This window comes from Piliocolobus tephrosceles, chromosome 13 (genome assembly GCF_002776525.5).
Source record: "Piliocolobus tephrosceles isolate RC106 chromosome 13, ASM277652v3, whole genome shotgun sequence".
NCBI lineage: Eukaryota > Metazoa > Chordata > Mammalia > Primates > Cercopithecidae > Piliocolobus > Piliocolobus tephrosceles.
The window spans coordinates 92,682,612-92,696,376 of record NC_045446.1 but is presented as its reverse complement, the minus strand read 5'-3'; the positions used below and the strand labels follow the sequence as shown (position 1 = coordinate 92,696,376).

General features: G+C 39.5%; 1 pseudogene; it reads left to right on the top strand.

The window, feature by feature from the left end:
• Positions 1–4,546: 4,546 nt before the first annotated feature.
• Positions 4,547–5,551, top strand: LOC111540073 (annotated as a pseudogene).
• Positions 5,552–13,765: the final 8,214 nt, after the last annotated feature.

Below are 13,765 nucleotides of genomic sequence, written 5' to 3'. Positions count from 1 at the left end.
ATTAAGGGAACATTTTAACTTTCCGAAGATAAAACTAAAGGTGGGAATTATGATGCATGACTTCCTGGCCATGATTTATGCAACTAAGGAATCTGCTGCCTTTGCATTTATTCTTTGAATCACATTTAACTCATGGCAATGAAAGTGATGATGATGACAATGTAACACTTTATCATATGACTGCCTCTCAGGCAAGATTCCAAAATTAGTAAAGAAGGTAACTCATTGTGTTGGTTCATGATGTGCATTTAACGGAAAATTATATTCCAATGGACTTGCTTTACCTCATTGCATTATAACAATTTCCTCAAGATTCATATTTAATTTACGTTCTAGAAAATCATTTAGTATCAATATTTAGTGTGTTGAAACATTCTAATCAAGACACTTGAGCCGCAGTTTCAAAAAGTTTTGCTCCCAGTGAAATAAAAACAAATGAAAATTTAGGGGCTCAATTTCCTCATCTGCAATGTAAGAGGAATAAAGTAGGTGATTTTAGGTGTCTTTCCACTCTAAGAGAAATCGACATTTATTGAGCTGCTATTATATGACAAGCATGATGTACGTTTGCATTTGGGGATTTAATTATCCTCAAAACTTTCATGGTGGATATTAATGTTATTATTTCCACTGTATAGATGAGAAGACAGCATTAGAGAGGTTAACATACCCAAGAATATAAGTCTCAAAAGTTGCAAAATCAGTCTTTGAATCCAAATCTGCCTTATACAAAAATCAATTTTGTTTTCACATAAGAATGCTGTTTCCAGTTCTATATTCTGTTTCTGTGTACATCTGGTAATTCAACATTTGTAATCAAGCTGCTTAGAGTATAGTGAATGGGAGTATATAGAATTTGTAATACATGTGTACAGGTAGTATTTTGATTAATATTCTAGATACAAATTTCTTTTTTTAGTTCAAGAAAATGCCATAGACTAAGAAAATGAGTTATATGTCTGTGAATTCCTGTTTACCTTTTATTGCTGTGTAGTACCTGATAATGAGAAACAGTCTTAAAGGTCAGAAGGCAGTAAAAACAACATATGTAGTCATTCAATTCGCAAAATACTTATCAGTTCAATTATATCATAAATAAATGGTGTAAGCATTATTATTTCCTTTTTGCAGATAACATCCAAGGTTACTCAGCTGTGATTCAAACCTGTATCATTTAATTCCAAATTCTGCACTTTGTCTATCACATCCTTTGGAGAATACTTGAAAAATACATCCCCTACACATCCCCCTTCCATATACGAGATAACTATCTTCACTCACTACAACTAAAAAGCACTGAGATTGGAACGTGCATTGACTTTGGAATGAGACCTGGGTTTAAATTTCCATTCTGCCACCTACTGGAGTTTTGGAGAAGACAACGTATGAGTTTCCATTTTTCCTCACTCACACACTCTAAGGATCCAGATCTGCGGGATCCTGCCTCCCTAGGCCCACCTCACAACTACCCAAGGGGTTTCCAAGGACCTAGAATTAGAGCATGGGTCTTTACGCCTGGTGGAAACAGCCCAGATGTTCCTCTTTCCAGTTCAAGGAAACCTCTCCCTCTCTCATGCCTCCCCAAAAACTTTTTCCTTACCCCTCTTAGTTGAAGACATCTGACAACCTCTTCCTATGATCTCAGGCTTTTCCAAAAGTTGGAAAGAGATAGTGCCTTCATGTAGACTTCAATTGAAGTCCTGAAGACAACTCTGAGACTCGGAGATACATAGATCTTGGCAAAGTCAGGGAAAAATATAGAGGAAAATATAATTTTATATCTCAACATATTATCCTATGACATACTCTGCCTATAGAATTATATGTATATATTCTTTTGCTAGGACTGTGTTAAGTACATTTATATATGTATAGTTACATAGACAGGTATATTTACAGATATTAAGTCATAAAGATCCAAGTGTGCAACATGCACTGGTACCTTTTCATAGAAAAACTGTGCTAACCTTCCATGTAAATAGTATGTAGATTTGCTCTTACAAGGTCGACAGCAGGGCCCTAGGAGAGCTCAGTAACAGAAGACACTGGGGGACCTGATGGGGGCTTATGACCTCAAACTGAGCCTTAAAGCCAGGGAAGAAAACAAACAGAAGCTCTAGTTGTGTAGCCTTTAAGATAGAGTTTTCTGAGGGGTTCTGGCTATAATCCTTAGATCTTTCTATAAAAATTATTTTGTCCCATGCATTCTATCTATATACATTCTTCCACTCCACCATAGGCATTCTATTTTTGAAAGTTGCGTGGCCTGGAAACCTAGTTTTCTTTCCCAAGACCACAGAGGAGAACTAGGCTGTGCCTAAAGATAGGGCACTGTCTTTTATCAACTTCGTTGCAGAACCCACAGAGCCTTGCTGCAGGGTGATAGGCTAAGGCTATCTCTGCATTTTACCTGAAATTGAATTTAGTTGAGAAAGCACACACAAAAATAAACATAATAAAGCTAACTCTTTTTTAGCATGTATTCCGCTATTCTTTGTCAGAAACTATTTTCATTGCATGTGATTTAAGTGGGAAATAATACATTTATATTACCCTAACTTCAAGGACCATTAATATGAAATAGGGAAGCAGAAGTTGATTTCCTTTTCAATTGATCTCTAGGATTAAAACTTTTTATGAGATAATTCAGAGAGTAGGTAATTTGGTCTCCTTTCTGAAATAGAATGAATCTCCAAAATTCTCCACAATGCAGTATGTGATTCTGAAACTGACTAGTTGCATGTCCTCAGCCTTAAGCCAAATCCCAACAAATACCTACTCATATTCTGGTGTATAAAATGGCTTAAGAATCATTCACTTTTATCAGCTCCCCAAGACCCAACAAAGGACCCTCACAGGCAGGGTTTATTGAAATAGTCCAGATAGCTGTCTAACCACACAGATCCTTATAAGTCCCTCTCCACTTAACTCTCCAAGAATGCCCAACAGATATTAGTTATGCCAATACGACAAGATCTATTATCAGTAGTAAGAAGTGCCAGAACTAAAAGAGTAGTAAAAAAGGACTTTGATTAAATTTGTTTCAGCCATTAACAGATTTCTGGATAAATTGCCTAGAAAGTACATACTTGCATTTTGAATCTTATTTTCCCTGTCTTTCATAATAATTTTGGAGATATATACCCACATAAATATCCATTGGCATAATTGGAATTACACTTAAGATTTTAACAGCTACTTGAAGAAATAATAATTTATGCAATAATTAGGCTGCATCCATTTCATGAGCGAATTAACTTCTAAGAGTTAAACTGATGTCTGATTACTTTTACAATTTCTAGCCTTGCAGATCAGACCTACTTACTAAGTGGGAGTGAGCTCAGTCTACTTTCAATTTGTTCATACAAAAGTCCAGGGGATACTTGACTAACATGTTGTCCACATATACTGAGACAGTCTGATAAATATATTTTCTTTGAGAGTTCACTATGGTTTCTTGGGTTTAACTATGTATTAGTCTGTTCTCACGCTGCCAATAAAGACATACCCGAGACCGGGTAATTTAAAAAGGAAAGAGATTTAATTGACTCACAGTTTCACATGGCTGGGGAGGCCTCACAATCCTGGGGCAGAAGGCGAGGTCTTACATGGTGCTAGGTAAGAGAGCATGTGCAGGTGAACTCTCCCTTTTTAAAACCATCACATCTTGTGAGACTTATTCACTATCACGAGAACATCAGGGTAAACACCCGCCCCCATGACTCAATTACCTCCCACAGGATCACTCCCAAGACGTGAGAATTATGGGAGCTACAATTCAAGATGAGATTTGGGTGGGGACACAGCCAAACCATATCAAACGACTTCAGCATACATAGTGACTATGCTTCCCCTCAGACTTGCAAAGTGAGAGAACTCTTACTGAAAGAAGGGACACTTACCCTCAAAAGCACTGAGTGCCACTTTTTCTATTCTATTGCATGTAACCTAACATTTCCCCTGTTGAACAAGTTTCTACAAATCAACTAGTAAACCTTGGAGAATGGGCAGGGACACAATGAAAACATCAGCCTTTTTTTCAACGAATTACCTTTCATTAAGAGAATGAGGTCAAGATAAGGAAAATATGAAAAGGGTTTTAAGAAAGTGTAATGTTCTAAGAAAATTCAGAGTAAAACTATTGCGCTGGAGCTGGAGTAACAAGATGGCGGCGTCGGCAGAGGGCCAGGGGTCCTTCCGGGCTGGAGCCACTGGCAGTGGTGGCAATGGTACCCCTGCCCTAGCTCACCGCACCCCTTTTTCCAGCCTGTACGTAGCTGAGACAGCAAGGCAGTGGCGCCGCCCAGAAACAAGTGGCCCAGCCTTGTAACTGCAAGAACCCCTTTCCAAACTGAGTCTGGCAACAAGAAACCTGTCTAACGATCAGGTTCCCCCTCAGTCAATTCTGGGGCGTGAATATGAGGGAAGCCTCCGTGTTCTATGTCCCGTTTCCTGCCACCTTCCGTCGTGGAGGAGCCCCAGAGGCCTCCGTCCTTCTCTCAGAGGCGTCTGGGCGTGGCCTCAGCCTCCATCTTCATCTTTTGGGATGGCGAGCAGCAGCGGATCCAAGGCCGAATTTATTGTTTGAGAGCAATATAAAGTAGTAAGGAAGATCCGGTCTGGCTCCTTCTGGGACCTTTATCTGGCCATCAACATCACCAATGGCGAGGAAATGGCAGTGAAGCTAGAATCTCAAAAGACCAGGCATCCCCAGTTGCTGTAGGAAAGCAAACTCTGTAAGATTCTTCAAGGTAGGGCTGGCATCCCCCCTACACTGTGGTATGATCGGGAAAAAGACTGCAACGTACCAGTCATAGACCTTCTGGGACCTAGCCTCGAAGACCTCTTCAATTTCTCTTCAAGAAGGTTCACAATGAAAACTGCACTTATGTTAGCTGACCAGACTATCAATAAAATTGAGTATGTGCACACAAACAGTTTTATACACAGAGACATTAAAACAGATAACTCCCTAAAGGTATTGGGCATCACTGTAGTGAGTTATTCTTTATTGATTCTGGTTTGGTCAAAAAATACAGCAACAGCAAGACAAGGCAACACATACTGTGCAGATAAGATAAAAACCTCACTAGCACTGCCTGATGTGCCAGCATCAGTGCACATCTTGGTATTGAGCAGTTACAGAAATGACATGGAATCCTTAGGCTGTTTTGATGTATTTTAATAGAACCACCTTGCCATGGCAAGGACTAAGGTCCGCAACAAAGAAACAAAAATATGAAAAGATTAGTGAAAAGAGGATGCCCACTCCTGTTGAAGTTTTATGTAAGGGGTTTCCTGCAGAATTTGCCATGTGCTGTAATTGCGGTAAATTTCCTGCAGAACTTGCCAACTGTAATCGCGGGCTACGCTTTGAGGAAGTCCTGGATGAGGTGTATCTCAGACAGCTATTCCGCATTCTTTTGAGGACCCTGAGCCACCAATATGACTAAACAATGTTAGTTGGACAATGTTAAAGCTGAAAGTAGCCCAGCAGGCCACCTATTCCAGTGGGCAGGGTTAGCAGGCTCAAACCCCCACAGGTTTCTAAGCATGAGCTGAGGAACAGAAGAAGCAGAGCAGATGATCGGAGCCGCATTTGTTGCTGCTAGAAATTTTATTTCATATGTACACTAGCCAATGGTAGTTGCAACCATTTACTTGGTGTTAGGAACTTAATTTCAGTATGAACTGACTCTGGTAAGGCTGTATCCTGAATTGCAGCTGCTGTAATTGTGAATATTAACTGAGATAGTGAAACATGGTGTCCAGTTTTCTATTGCATTTTTTTCAAGTGGAAAAATTAACTGAATGTTTGACTCACACAAATTAGTGGAGAAATTGGGCATATGTCAATTTTTTATTAAAATCTTTTTTTTTTTTTTAACTATACTACTTTGAGATTTCATTTAAGAAGAATGAGATAGTCTTCAGCCACAGTTGTGACGGTTGTAAGTGCTCACAATTGTGCATTCTTAGCATTTTTCCATCCCTGGGGTTTGCAAGCTCTTCACTTAAAACATTCTTAAAATGGTTGTCCTGTTGTTTGAAAGCCAGTTGATATGATAGCAACCAAATATCCCATTGTTTGAGCATATGAAAGACTCTGCCTGCTCACTTGTGCTAGAAATAACAGCATCCAAAGTGAAGATGTAAGAAAAACTTAGTGACTACTAGGTGATTCTTAGGACTTTGCATTAATTTTATAATGTTCTTATTATTTAAAAAAGCATATTTGTCATAGAAATTTAGTTAACATCTTACAACTAAACATGTATGTATGTTGCTTAGATAAATGTAATCACTGTAAACATCTCTATGATCTGGGATTTTGTTTTTATTTTGAAATGGGAACTTTTTTTGTTTACAAGTTCATTGAAAACTAAAAACTTTCTTTAAAAAAAAAACTATCACACAAAGGGAGAAAGGTATGGAGGACATTGTCAGTGAAGTAACATTTAGACTGAGACTTGCAGAATGGGTAGACTTGTACTAAGTAGAAATAGAGGAGAATAAAACACATAAAAAAGCAGGACAGGTGCAAGGCACATTTGGGAAACAATGTAATTCACTTTATTTGTAAGGGGGTAGGATGAGAGGGAAGTGGGACCGGTAAGTCATTTTTAGACTTGAGCATGGAAGGTCTTAAGTGCTAAAGTTAGTTTATATCTGTTTTGCTTTTTTTAAATTTTTTATTTCTATAGGTTATTGGGGAACAGGTGGTGTTTGGTTACATGTGTAAGTTCTTTAGTGATGATTTGTGAGATTTTAGTGCACCCATTACCTGAGCAGTATATACTCAAGTTGTAGTCTTTTATCCTTCACCCCCTTCCCACCCTTTCCTTCTGAGTCCCCAAAATCCATTGTGTAATTTTGTTTTTTGTTTGTTTGTTTGTTTGTTTGTTTTGAGATGGAGTCTCGCTCTATGGCCCAGGCTGGAGTGCAGTGGCGCCATCTTGCAGTGGCTCACTGCAAGCTCCACCTCCTGGGTTCACACCATTCTCCTGCCTCAGCTTACCGAGTAGCTGGAACCACAGGCGCCCACGACCACGCCCAGCTAATTTTTTTGTAATTTTTAATAGAGACGGGGTTTCACCATGTTAGCCAGGATGGTCTCGATCCCCTGACCTCGTGATCTGCCTGCCTCGGCCTCCCAAAGTGCTGGGATTCATTGTGTCATTTTTATGCCTTTGCATCTTCACAGCTTAGCTCCCACTTATGAGTGAGAACATATGATGTTTGATTTGCCATTCCTGAGTTACTTCACTTAGAAGAACAGTCTGTAATCTCATCCAGGCTGCTGCAAATGCCATTAATTCATTCCTTTTTATGACTTAGTAGTATTCCATCATATATAATAGTATTCCATCATATATAATATATATACTATATATATCGCAGATATATATCTGTCACAGATATACTATATATATCACACTATATATATATATATCACATAGTTTCTTTATTCACTTGTTGATTCATGGGCATTTAGGTTGGTTCCACATTTTTGCAATTGCAAATTGTGCTGGTATAAACATGCATGTGCAAGTATCTTTTTCGTATAATTTACTTATTTTCCTCTGGGTAGATACCCAGTAGTGGGATTGCTGGATTAAATGGTAGTTCTACTTTCAGTTCTTTAAGGACTCTCCACCCTGTTTTCCACAGTGGCTGTACTAGTTCACATTCCCACCAGCAGTGTAGAAGTGCTCCCTGATCACCACACCCATGCCAACATCTACCGTTTTCTGACTTTTTGATTATAGCCCTCCTGCAGGAGTAAGGGGGTATCGCATTGTGGTTTTGATTTGCATGTCCCTGATCATTAGTGATGTTGAGTATATTTTCATATGTTTGTTGGCCATTTGCGTATCTTCTTTTGAGAATTGTCTGTTCATGTGCTTAGCCCACTTTTTGATGGCATTGTTTGTTTTTTTCTTGCTAATGTATTTAGGTTTGTTGTAGATTCTGGATATTAGTCCTTTGTCAGATATATCAATTGTGAGGATTTTCTCCCACTCTGTGGGTTGTCTGTTTACTCTGCTGACTGTTCCTTTTGCCATGCTACACAATGGACACTGCTGAAGCATTTTATTCATAAAAATAATTACAAATATTTTGTGTGTGTTCACTGTGTGCCAGTCACTGTACTAATATATTTTACATGTATTATTTTAGTCTCCAAACAACCATCTAAGGCAGGTGCTGTTATTATTTCCATTTCTTAGATGAGAAAATAAAAAGGTTGAATAACTGGTCATTTAACTAGTAACTGGCGGAGTTGGCATTTGAACCCGGGTCTGTGATTTAGCAAGCTGTGCTGGGTAAGAGGTATATAAGGAGAAATAGGAGTCTTGGTTTAAAAGAAAATGAACCCAGATCTATCCAGATGGAAGTGTCCTGGTGGCAGTGGAAACTATAAGACAGGAGTTTAGGAAAACAGTAGGGCTCAAGTTTAGGAAGGCAGTTTTTGTGGGGATGTTGGGTGACGTTGTGGGAATAGATGAGACTGTCCTGGGGAAATAGGGGCCAGAGATGAAAAGTGAAGACTCGGCCGGGCGCGGTGGCTCATGCCTGTAATCCCAGCACTTTGGGAGGCCGAGGCGGGCAGATCACGAAGTCAGGAGATTGAGACCATCCTGGCTAACACGGTGAAATCCCGTCTCTACTAAAAATACAAAAACATTAGCCGGGCGTAGTGGCGGGCGCCTGTAGTCCCAGCTATTGGGGAGGTTAAGGCAGGAGAATGGCGTGAACCCGGGAGGCGGAGGTTGCAGTGAGCCGAGATCGCGCCACTGCACTCCAGCCTGGACGACTGAGCAAGACCCTGGGCGACTGAGCAAGATTCTGTCTCAAAAAAAAAAAAAAAAGAAAGAAAAAAAAAATCAAAAGAAAAGTGAAGACTCAAAACAGGACGTTGGTGAATGGCTAAATTCAGGAGGAAGGAAAGGAAGGAGACGCCAGAAAAGGAGGGGAAATAATCAGAAAGGTACAGGGAGAAAAATAAAGTGCAGAAACTCCAAGCTGAGGGTTTCCAAGACTGAGCATTGAGAGCTAAAAAGGACTGATGAAAATGTGAACTGAAGAAAAGCCATTTGACTTTTTTAAAATGGTGGGTGTTAATAGTAATGTTTGAAAATGTACTACAAGAGGGTGAGCTCAAGGTCAAGATCAAAGTTAAGTAATAAGGCTGATGATAAAGAGAAGTGACACTCAAGGAGTTATGGATTGCAACAATTGTTAGGCTTGTGATCCTCCGTTTATTTCACAGAGCAGCCATGTTCACAGGATGAGGGAAAGAATCAGTGCCAAGTACAAGAAACACCCTTGAGAGAGAAGGGTATAATATATAATCACAGGAGGGGACTGTGCAGTCTTATTGGTGATTTCATCAATAATTTTCTATTAGAACTAAAAAATGCATCTCAATGTCAAGCATAAAAAGATGTCTGCAGGGATTAATCTTTTGTATTAAGAGCTGAATGACCTGGTTTTGCAGCCAAAGACCTTTTTCAAGTTTCTGTCTCTACTGCTTGCTAGAGGAACCATCTTGGACAAAAGACTTAGTCATGGAAAGTTGTCCCAGTTTCTTCATCTATGAAATAGAAATAATAGTATCCACCCTAACTGTTCCACAGGATTATTGTGAGGATAAAATAGTTTTGTAAGTTAAAGGTATAGAGAGCCCAGTAAAGGTTAAATGTTATTTCTTTCAGTGAGAACTCATAAGAATTGACTGATTCTTAGCCAGGCATGGTGGCGCATGCCTGTAATTCCAGCCACTTGGGAGGCTGAGGCAGGAGAATTGCTTGAGCCTGGGAAGTGGAGGTTGCAATGAGCCAAGATCATGCCACTGCACTCTAGCATGCAAGACAGAGTGAGACTCTGTCTCAATAGAAATAAAAAAAAGGAAGAATTGACTGATACAAGGAAAACCAGCTGACCAGCCCAATGGTCATCATAAAAGATTATAACTTTAGGAGGCTAATGAGGGAGGATCACTTGAGGCTAGGAGTTTGAGACCAGCCTGAATAACATAGCAAGACCCTGTCTCTACAATAATAATAATAATAATAATAATTAGCTGGGCATGGTGGCATACACCTGTAGTCCCCCAGTTGCTGTACGAGAGCTATAGTCCCAGCTACTTAAGAGGCTGATATGGGAGGATCACTTGAGCCCAGGAAGTGGGGGCTGCAATGAGCCGTGGTTATGCCACTGCATTCCAGCCTAGGCAACCAAGCAAGACTCTGTCTCAAAAAAGTATAGTAATAAAAAAATAGAGAATTATAGCTGAGGCATGAATAGTTAAGAGTAATTACAAATAACTGGATAGTAGGCTTAGAGAACATTTCACTTTGTGAAAAACAGAAAAATTCTGCAACAATGGAATATAGTTTAAATTCTGCAACAATGGAATATAGCTTGAATTCTGAATCATGGACTAAAAGCTCTGCAGACCACACATGTGTGTCTGTCAGAGACTCCAAACAAGCAAGTCATAGTCTGGGTACATGATAAAATCTCACAGGAAGCTTCCTCACATATTTAAGATCCATCTCAAATTCATATTCACAGATAAAAGAGCTGAGAAAGGATGGTTTTGACAGGGCTGAACTGGGCTATGGTACGAGTAACACTCATTCCCAGAAAGGCTCTTGGTTTGAATTTCCTTTAAAACGAGATACAACTGCAAAAATCTGTTTCACAAATGTGCTAACTATAAGCATTTTCCACAGTGTTTAATAAACTATGCAGATAAGAAAATATTATTGGCAAACACATTAATAAAATGCTCAAAATAATCAGATACTAAATGCTTGTAGCATAGCATGCAATTCACCAAAAGTTAATGTGCTATGCTTCATATAAAATCTCCAGTAAGGCTGGATGTGGTGGCTCATGCCTATAATCCCAACACTCTGGGAGGCCGAGGTGAGAGAATTACTTGAGGCCAGGAGTTTGAGACTAGCCTAGCCAACATAGTGAGACCTCATCTCTACAAAAAAAATTAAAAATTAGTGGGACATGGTGGTGCACATCTGTAGTTCTAGCTACTTGGGAGTCTGAGGCAGGAGGATTGCTTGAGCCCAGTAGTTTGAGGTGCCTACACTCCAGCCTAAGCGACAGAGACAGACCTTGTCACTAAATTAAAAAATTAGTTAATTAAATCTCCAGTCAGTTGATATGTCCAAATTCTTCCCATGGTAATTTTAAAAACTTTAGTCTTAGGAGAGTAAAAGACATAAAAACCTAGTCATGGGCATAAGACTTCTTATAAAGAACTCAACCTAATGAGAAATAGACCCTTTATTTAAGTGTCATTTAAGTATCTATTTCTTCATTGATCTGTTCATTTATTAACTCATGTAGCAATCATTTGCAGATACCTACTAAGTTGAGGTAGTGTAAACTACAAATTCAAGAAGTTTGGTAAGGGAAATAAGCGAGATTGAGTGACAGCTTGAAGGGGAAGTTTCTTTCAGTCCTGTGGGAACGGGTGGTGGCATGGAGACATTATTGTGGACTTAATGTGATAGTCCTCGTGTCTGCAGACACTCTCTCTCTCTTAGGAAAGCAAGATTTCTATCCCCAGAGTATGTATGTGTCATGTCTGGACTGCAGTGGCACAGAGCTGTGTTCAACAAGTGACTACCACTCTGCTGTGTGCCCTGGAACTCAGGGTTAATTGATCAATCATTTCTACCTGGAAGGTAACCATGAGGACTAATGGAACCAGTGTGTACCAAGTGTCTGTTAAGTGTCTGGTCAATGGTTATCCATAAAGCTACTGTATGGCCATATGTAGGAAGAATACAGACGGTGGGGCAAATTTTTCCCACGTGTAACTCTCACAACAAAATAGCATTAAATACTTAATGTTTCTGGCTAAAGACCATTTCAAGACTTGCAGGACAAAAAAATAGAAAAAAATATCTGACACCCAAACGGAGTTACAAAATTAAAAAGGCTGAATTCCCAAGCTTACAAAAATATGAAGCAAGATTGAAATTTCAAGACTGAGTTTAATATGGAAAAATATAAATATATTTGAGGACTTTCACAGAGCGGACAGCATGAATCAACCAAGAAAACCATGGAAATAATTTGCCTGCCTGGAAATAGTCTGGAGTCAGCTGACACAGCCACACTCATGAGAGCCCTCTTACGCTTGTCATAAGGAGTAGAGGAATAATTTCAGAAATTACATTAAAAAAAGAATTATGGGGGAAGAAGATGCTCCCAGAGGAAACAAATAATCTGGATGTGAAGAGCAAATACAAATTTAACATGTTTTGAGCTTCCTGGAAACTATGCTAAGTCTAGGCATTGCTAGGATTTGGTAGGATTTAATCCCAAGGTTTCTGTTCTAAATTTTTGTTTTCTTTTTTACTCTCAAATAAATCACATGCTAGCACCAGCTGCAAAGTTACATATGTTGCATTAGAAGATCTTCCGTGAATACGTAACTGGAAATTGCAAGATTCAGGGCCGTGTGAATCTAGGCTGGCTGCTTAACCAAAACTTAATTTAACTTTTTTTGCTTTTAAAACTTTTTTTGCTTTTTTTGAAAAAAAAAATAATGAAAAGCTGTTTCAAGCAACCAGTTTCCAATCCCCGTCAGCAACTGTGACATTTAATGAAACACCATGAGCATTTAGCATGAGAGCTCTGGACTCAGACACCGGGGAGCTTTCCTAGAGAAGGGAAGACAAAGCAGGCATAATGTGGGGGGTTGTGGGGAACTCCAAGGCTCTATTTCCAACTTCCATCAGAGAACTTTTGTTTCCATCTGGTTTTCAAATTTGCTTTCCAAAAGGGATTTTGTTTAAGTAAAGGATACAGAAGTTTATAAAAGTTTGAAAACTCCTGGACTGTAGGATGTGCAGGCTCTTGCCAGATGGGACAGTGTATGAGACTCTTCCAGGCTGACGTCTTATGCAACTTCCTGTCCAATCGCAGATGGTCATGATTGCTGCTTTCCTGAGTTAACCTATTAACTGATCCTTGTTTCCCAGGCCTCAGTAGAGCTAGGGGTGTAACCTCTTCACACTAACTAGACTCCCTCACAATCGAGTATATCTGCCACTCCTTGACTTTTAAGACATAGTCTATGTTCACCCTGTAATGCGAACAGCCCCTTTCACTATTTTCCTTGCCCATGCTGGAGTCACTATAGTGGCAAGTGTTCTTTGGTCTCTGCCCCACCCTCCCTCTGATGCCTGTGAGAAGGAGAGGATTTCATTTTCGTGAGAACTTCTTCCTATTCCTCTTACCCTCTTGAAATTACGTTGCTCCACTTATATGAGGAAGTTGTGGTTAAATTATTAGAGAGGATATGATTTATTTCAAAACAATCCAAGATATACTGAAGTATTGTTTATGAGTAAGATATCAGTCTTGGCGCAGCAAGGAAACAGGAATCCATAAGGGGAGGAAAGTCTTGAAAAGCAAACCTGATACAGTGGAAAAGGTGGGAGACACCATAAGGTGCTGGAGTGATAAAACAGAGGCCAGGGTTTCTCCACTGTATGTTTCCGCTAAATGCTTCCAAGGAAGGAGAGTGGGGCATGAGTGGAGGAGCTACAGAGATAGACCAACTTTTCTCACCAAGAATGCTACAGATAGCACTGGTAGTACCCAAGACAACTTAATGTGGAACGTAAGTACATGAATATACATCTTTCATTACAGAGCCATGTAGTTATTTTAATGGGCAGGAGATGCTAAATAAGATCTTTTGAATGGAGGAATGCATAAA